The sequence below is a fragment of the Diabrotica virgifera genome, chromosome 10 (assembly GCF_917563875.1).
Source record: "Diabrotica virgifera virgifera chromosome 10, PGI_DIABVI_V3a".
NCBI classification, from domain to species: Eukaryota; Metazoa; Arthropoda; class Insecta; order Coleoptera; family Chrysomelidae; genus Diabrotica; species Diabrotica virgifera.
Genome location: NC_065452.1, coordinates 100585767 through 100593797, shown reverse-complemented (window position 1 = coordinate 100593797; position 8031 = coordinate 100585767).

The following is an 8031-nucleotide window of genomic DNA, read 5'->3' as shown; positions in this document are numbered from 1 at the left end:
AGAGCGAAAAAAATTGTTTAATTTTTATAGAAATAAAATTATTAATAATAATAAACATTTCAAATATAAATTTGATTAAATTTTGATTATATTTTTAATAGTGAAAATATTTATAATACAGGTGCTTTTCGAATTGCCTAATTGGCAAAAATGTCTCTAATTTTAGAAAAATCGCATGATTTTGCCAAATCATTCTCAATTCACAAACTTGATAGGCAGCTATCCGATCCTATTTCATTGTAGCTACCATTACCTCATAGCATTTTTTATGCGAAAAAGAAAACTAAAGGATCTTTCTGCTTCTGCGACTGTCACCGGTAATGTGCAAAATATTCTTAACACAATATCGATTCAAATTTGAGATGTTTAATTCTATTAAGCAAATCGATTGGAGAAAATTGAGATTCGTCAATATTATCCTTGTACATATTATATCGCTCTCAAATGAAAAATTTCATCTACCAATTCTTCACTGATATCTTCTTTATAAAACTCAAGCAATACATAATCAATTTTTTTCTTAATATTGTCGTCATCTTTATCTCGGAATATCCATAAAATATTAAATAGCGAATGAATTTTATTTTCCGCATTAAATCTTCTGGTTAAATTGCTTATTATATGACAATATTAAAAAATATTTCCCAGCGAAATATTGCGTCGGGCTCAAAATTTTTAGTCGCATCACTACTAACTAGGCCCAGGCAAATTATCAAAAAATCTCATAGGCTTTTTGCGCCCATTTTCTTTATTTGATGTAAATTCTGGATTTATTCCATAATTGCTGGTAACTAATTTAGAATCTTCAATATAGATTCTTCTGATTTTTTGTAAATATTCTAGAAGCCCTGATATATTTTTAGTCTCCATATCCATACAATATTTTTATCTGACTGCACTGTAGTATTTGACTCCTGTGATTTATTGCTGTTAAAATTTTAAACAAAATCGATTAAAGCTCATAATATTAAATATAGCCGAGTATTATTTATTTAAACGCAATATGGACATAAAGTAAAGAGCAAAAAAACGGGAAAAATTACGTCTTTGGTCTGGCCGACGCCGGGCCCCTTACATCGCCGGGCCCCGGTAAAATGTACCGGCTGTACCGCCCTCTCGGCGGCCCTGATTGAATGAGATATCCAAATAAATTCGTAGTTAAGATTGTTGGTGCGCAAAATATTAATAAAAACATATATATTCTACCTAGTCGGCTATGACACTATAAATTTGCTTAACAATTTGACGTTATACTATTTTTATAGTTCCAGTTGCTTTGTCACCATTACTATTATGAATTTTTCTAATCAGAGGAACTGATTAATAAGATTTTGTGCTAGTGGAGTATAACAAAAATGTGCTACTATCAATAAGAATTTTTCATCAGAAATTCCCTGATAGGCGACAACCAAGAAGAGAAACGTTTGAAAATATACTAAAACGGTTTCAATGAACTGGACACTTAGATTATGATAAATCTGATAAAATAAAAACTATTGTAAATGAAGAAAACAGGAATTAAATGTAATCCTCAGTGTCACTGAGGATCAGCATATTAGTATAACCGTTCTTACAATCTAAGTATCTAGTCTGTTGAGATACATACCTAAATAACATAAACTGAGCAAAATGATATTATGTTATGTGATTTCCACATTGCATCTCTCATTTTAAAAATTAATTGCTCAGTCATTTGGCAACCGATTTAAAACATTTTTATATCGCTGGATAGGTAAATCACCGTTTTTTCAAGACGCAAAAAATATACTGGGTGTTTAATAAAAAAAGTCAGCAACGTTTTTTTTTAAAAAATCCGCCATTTTTTATTTAAAAGCGATATAAAAAATGGTCATTTACCTAAAAACTTGAAAAAACGATCATTTATCTATCCAGCGATATAAATTTTTTTAAAATCGGTTGTCAATTGACTAAGCAATTAATTTTTAAAATGAGAGATGCAATGTGGAAATCACATAACTTGCTTAGTTATGTTATTTAGGTGTGTGATATTCACGTTGCACCTCTCATTTTAAAAATTAATTACTCAGTGATTTGACAACCGATTTTGAAAAAAATTATATCGCTAGATAGGTGAATGACCTTTCTTTCAATTTACAAAAGAATATACTGGGTGTTCCATTAAAAAAAAGTCAACAAAGTTTTTTTCAAAAATCTGCCATTTTTTATTTCGTATTTGAAAGCGATATAAAAAATTACATCCATTCAGACAAAACTTTTACTAAAATAAAACATTTCAGTGAAAACCGCATATTTCTATCTTGAGCCGTTTAGAAGTTATAGGCAGTTAAAATGGGGGAAAATATAAGTGGACACCCGGTATTATTATGTATTTTTTTTTTCGAAAAATTATTTTTGATTGGATATTTTCACGGCCACCTAATAAAATTTCACGTAATTTTTGTTGAAATTATTGTTTGGCTTAAAGAATCACGAATAACTTACAAATTAAAGCATTTAGGAACAGGGGATGCTTAAGATATAAAAAAGTACCAAAAAATATCATTTCATTACAATACTTAAATACAGGGTGTTCCATTTAAGAAAACTCAGAAAATACTCATTCCGAGTTTCGACCCACCCTGTATACTAAAATTAAACATTTCGCTATACTGTTAATGTTTAACAATAGTAGACTATATTAAAAATCGTTTGAACATAAAATAGAAATTTGATGTCGAGTCAATACAATTCTACAGGGTGTAAATATTGCTACGAAATTAACAAAAAAACGTAATTATCTTTTAAACCACCTCGTATAATATTACAAAACCCTATATTTTAAGAAAGGAAACATTGAGGAGAATCCAAATATGTATAAATATATAGGGTGTTCCATTTAAAAAAACATAATTTTGTGTCACCCTGTGAATACGAACGCCTCTGTATATTTGAAAATATTTTTAAATTATGGTACTATGTGTGCCTCAACTTTTGCCTAAATAACTTTTTTTCGTATCTCTTACGACAAACGAGTAATTGAACTTTGTCACACTAATGCCCCACCCTGTATATATATATATATATATATATATATATATATATATATATAAAGTAGTTTGGTATTATTGACTGACAATATGTAGATACAAGTTTTTATTGAGGTTGCAGTCAGTGTAAGGAGCAGGATGAGAGAAACTCTTTGTTACAATCGAGCTTTCGCAAAATTTATTTGCTTCGTCAAGATTAGCTAAAATGAGTATATAATTATAAATACAATGAAATTAAAGATAAAAGAACATTGTATAAAAAAGCACAAAAACTTACAACGTGAGGTTAGTTCATTAATTTAACATTTCCACAAAACATAATTATATAAAAATATCCTTATTTTAATCGTTTCCAAATTTCAATGTTTTAATTTTTACAATTTCTAATGAAAAATTTTGATTTATTAATTTAGTTCTAAATTTGATTAATGCCAGAAAGACACTCAATTAATGTCAATAAGACATTAAATAGGTATCTGTTTATTTTATTTTAAGTTGTTAAAAACTAGTTTTTTGATTATTACTTACTTGTACACTTTAAATTATGGAAGGTATAGATAGATATAAGTACATGTTTTGTTGATTATTGTTTTATTAATAAATTAAAGTGGCGTTAATTTTAAAAAAAATTTTAAAAATTTAATTTTTGAAATTTTGTCAGGGAATTTACTATTATTTAATTAGAATATCATTTATCGTAAGATAAAATATAATTATAGATGTTACTTAGTTTATTTATGTCTGTTCTTTTATTTACACATTGATATTTATTTATGCACACCATTTCTAAAAATTCTCTTTTATTTAGTTTATTTTCATGTTTTAATACCGTTGTTTCATCGAATTTGAATGTATGATTTTTGTTTATTGCATGATCTACTAATGCACATGTGTTTTTATTATTTCTAAGGTCGCTTTTGTGTGACGTTAGTCTACCTATTAAATTCCTGGATGTGTGTCCGATGTATGACTTATCGCAATTTTCGCATGGTATTTTGTAAACTACATTTGAGCTTTCCATAATACTAATAGGTGTTTTAGTTTTTGTATATAGTGATGCTAATGTCTTTACATTTTTAGTTGCAATTTTAACTTGTGGGTAGTTCGTAAATACTTTAGTTAATTTGGGTGTTAATATTGGTATGTAAGGTAGTGATGTATAAGTAAATTGGGGTTGTAAAATTTGGTGATTTGGTGTTGTTGTTATATGTATGTCAGTCATTCTATTATTAGGGTTGTTAAATAAAAATTTGTTTATTAGTTTAATTGGGTAAGAATTCTCCAATAAAATGTCTTTGAGTTCCATTAATCCTTTATTGATGTTGCTACTGTGAGATAATTTGGTGATTCTGTGTTTTAGAGCCAATATTAAATTTATTTTCATATGAGGTGGATGCTGGGAATGATAGTTGATAAATCTATTACTATCTATAGGTTTCCTGTACCATTCAGTTATTAATATATTTTGTGGATTTCGTTTGATTCTTATGTCGAGATATGGGATGCTGTTATCTATTTCTTCTTCACATGTAAATTTTAGATGTTCACTATAGTTGTTAAAAGTTTGTAAAGTTTCATTTATTTTATTTACAGGTAAAGCAAGTATTAAGTCATCCACAAATCGTTTAATAAATGGAATATAAAAAGGCAATTTATTTAAAGAATAAATTTAATAAAATAAAAAAGCTCTAAAACACAGAATCAACAAATTATCTCACAGTAGCAACATCAATAAAGGATTAATGGAACTCAAAGACATTTTATTGGAGAATTCTTACCCAATTAAACTAATAAACAAATTTTTATTTAACAACCCTAATAATAGAATGACTGACATACATATAACAACAACACCAAATCACCAAATTTTACAACCCCAATTTACTTATACATCACTACCTTACATACCAATATTAACACCCAAATTAACTAAAGTATTTACGAACTACCCACAAGTTAAAATTGCAACTAAAAATGTAAAGACATTAGCATCACTATATACAAAAACTAAAACACCTATTAGTATTATGGAAAGCTCAAATGTAGTTTACAAAATACCATGCGAAAATTGCGATAAGTCATACATCGGACACACATCCAGGAATTTAATAGGTAGACTAACGTCACACAAAAGCGACCTTAGAAATAATAAAAACACATGTGCATTAGTAGATCATGCAATAAACAAAAATCATACATTCAAATTCGATGAAACAACGGTATTAAAACATGAAAATAAACTAAATAAAAGAGAATTTTTAGAAATGGTGTGCATAAATAAATATCAATGTGTAAATAAAAGAACAGACATAAATAAACTAAGTAACATCTATAATTATATTTTATCTTACGATAAATGATATTCTAATTAAATAATAGTAAATTCCCTGACAAAATTTCAAAAATTAAATTTTTAAAATTTTTTTTAAAATTAACGCCACTTTAATTTATTAATAAAACAATAATCAACAAAACATGTACTTATATCTATCTATACCTTCCATAATTTAAAGTGTACAAGTAAGTAATAATCAAAAAACTAGTTTTTAACAACTTAAAATAAAATAAACAGATACCTATTTAATGTCTTATTGACATTAATTGAGTGTCTTTCTGGCATTAATCAAATTTAGAACTAAATTAATAAATCAAAATTTTTCATTAGAAATTGTAAAAATTAAAACATTGAAATTTGGAAACGATTAAAATAAGGATATTTTTATATAATTATGTTTTGTGGAAATGTTAAATTAATGAACTAACCTCACGTTGTAAGTTTTTGTGCTTTTTTATACAATGTTCTTTTATCTTTAATTTCATTGTATTTATAATTATATACTCATTTTAGCTAATCTTGACGAAGCAAATAAATTTTGCGAAAGCTCGATTGTAACAAAGAGTTTCTCTCATCCTGCTCCTTACACTGACTGCAACCTCAATAAAAACTTGTATCTATATATATATATATATATATATATATATATATATATATATATATATATATATATATATATATATATATATATATATATATATGAAACTTAAAGCTAAAATCAATATCAATAAAAGAATTAATATTAAAAATAAACTCACCAGGCTTCCGGGTTGAACCGCGTCGTTGATTTCTAGGCCGAGCTTTCGACGTCCTCTCTGACGTCATCTTTAGGGCTTCCGGGGTCTCAGTCTCTTGAGGCTCTAGACACTACTCACTGCACTACTGTTGCCACCACTCCGCCACGTCATCGACAGCCACGTCAGCCACGCCAGTCCACGGTATAAATAACCGCCCCAGCGTCAACAACAACAGTAGTGCAGTGAGTAGTGAGTGTAGTGTCTGGAGCCTCAGGAGACTGAGACCCCGGAAGCCCTGAAGATGACGTCAGAGAGGACGTCGAAAGCTCGGCCTAGAAATCAACGACGTGGTTCAACCCGGAAGCCTGGTGAGTTTATTTTTAATATTAATTCTTTTATTGATATTGATTTTAGCTTTAAGTTTCATTGTATTAACCGCGGAAACCTTTCCGAACATATATATATATATATATATATATATATATATATATATATATATATATATATATATATATATATATATATATATATATATATATATATACAGTATGTCCCTGTAAGTTGTATCCATCTGGAAAACTTTTTTATTATTGATTTTACGAAAAAAAGTTATTCTTCATAAAAAGCTCTGCATGGTCCAAAACCTAAAATTTAACTATCAAGTGTCAAATTTTTTGAATATTATACGAGGTATGTCAAAAAGTTTGAATTTCACTAAAGAGTAAAGTAGCTTTATTTTTCACAATATTGAAAATTTCGATTATGAAAAGTTGTTTGGAATTAAAAATTATAATCTAGTATGCAAATACATCCTTCTTTAAAAATTTTTTTTTTTTTAATTATGGATAACTAACATTATGTTCAGTTATTCCAATTCTGATATCTCTTTTATTATCAATGTTACGAAACAAAGTGTTTCTTAATAAAAAGTTCTGGATTGTCTAAAACCTCAAATACAACCATCTTATATCAAATTTTATACATTTTATACGAGGTATGTCAAAAAAGATAAATTTAGATCAAGTAAAGTACCTTTATAGTTCAGAATATTTCAATTAGAAGGACGTAATTACATACTGAAACATAGTTTTTAATTCTAAATAACTTTTCCTAATAACAATTTTCGATATTGTGAAAAATAAACATATTTTACTCTTAGCGAAATTTATATTTTTTGACATACCTCGTATAAAATTGATAAAATTTGACATAAGATGGTTGTATTTTAGGTTTTAGACCATGCAAAACTTTTTATTAAGAATCACTTTTTTTGTAAAATTAATAATAAAAGAGTTATCTGAATTGAAGTAACTGAAAATAATGTTAGTTATCCATAATTTTTCAAAAAAAAAAAAAAAATTCAAAAAGAAGGATGTAATTGCATACCAGAATATAGTTTTTAATTCCAAACAACTTTTCATAATAGAAATTTTCAATATTGTGAAAAATAAAGCTACTTTACTCTTGAGTGAAATTCAAACTTTTTGACATACCTCGTATATTATTCAAAAAAATTGATATTTGATGGTTAAATTTTAGGTTATGGACCATGCAGAGCTTTTTATGAAGAATAACTTTTATTCGTAAAATCAATAATAAAAAAGTTTTCCATATGGATACAACTTACAGGGACATACTGTATATATATACATACACATACATACATACATACATATATACAAAGTTCACTCATTTTTTGGGTATAGAAGTCAAACTGGGGCCTTAAAGTACACTAGTATCTAATATTCGAGCTTTCGGAAATGTTTATTTCTCTTTTCAAGAATTTCTACAATGCAATAAGATAAAAAAAAAATAGAATATGTATGAAAGAACAAAAATAGTAATGAGTAATGAGTAACTTACCAGAATTTAGATTTAGATTATAAAAAAATGTTGGTTACTATATATAAAATTAAAAATATAAATGATAAACGGCTGTTGTACATTTTGA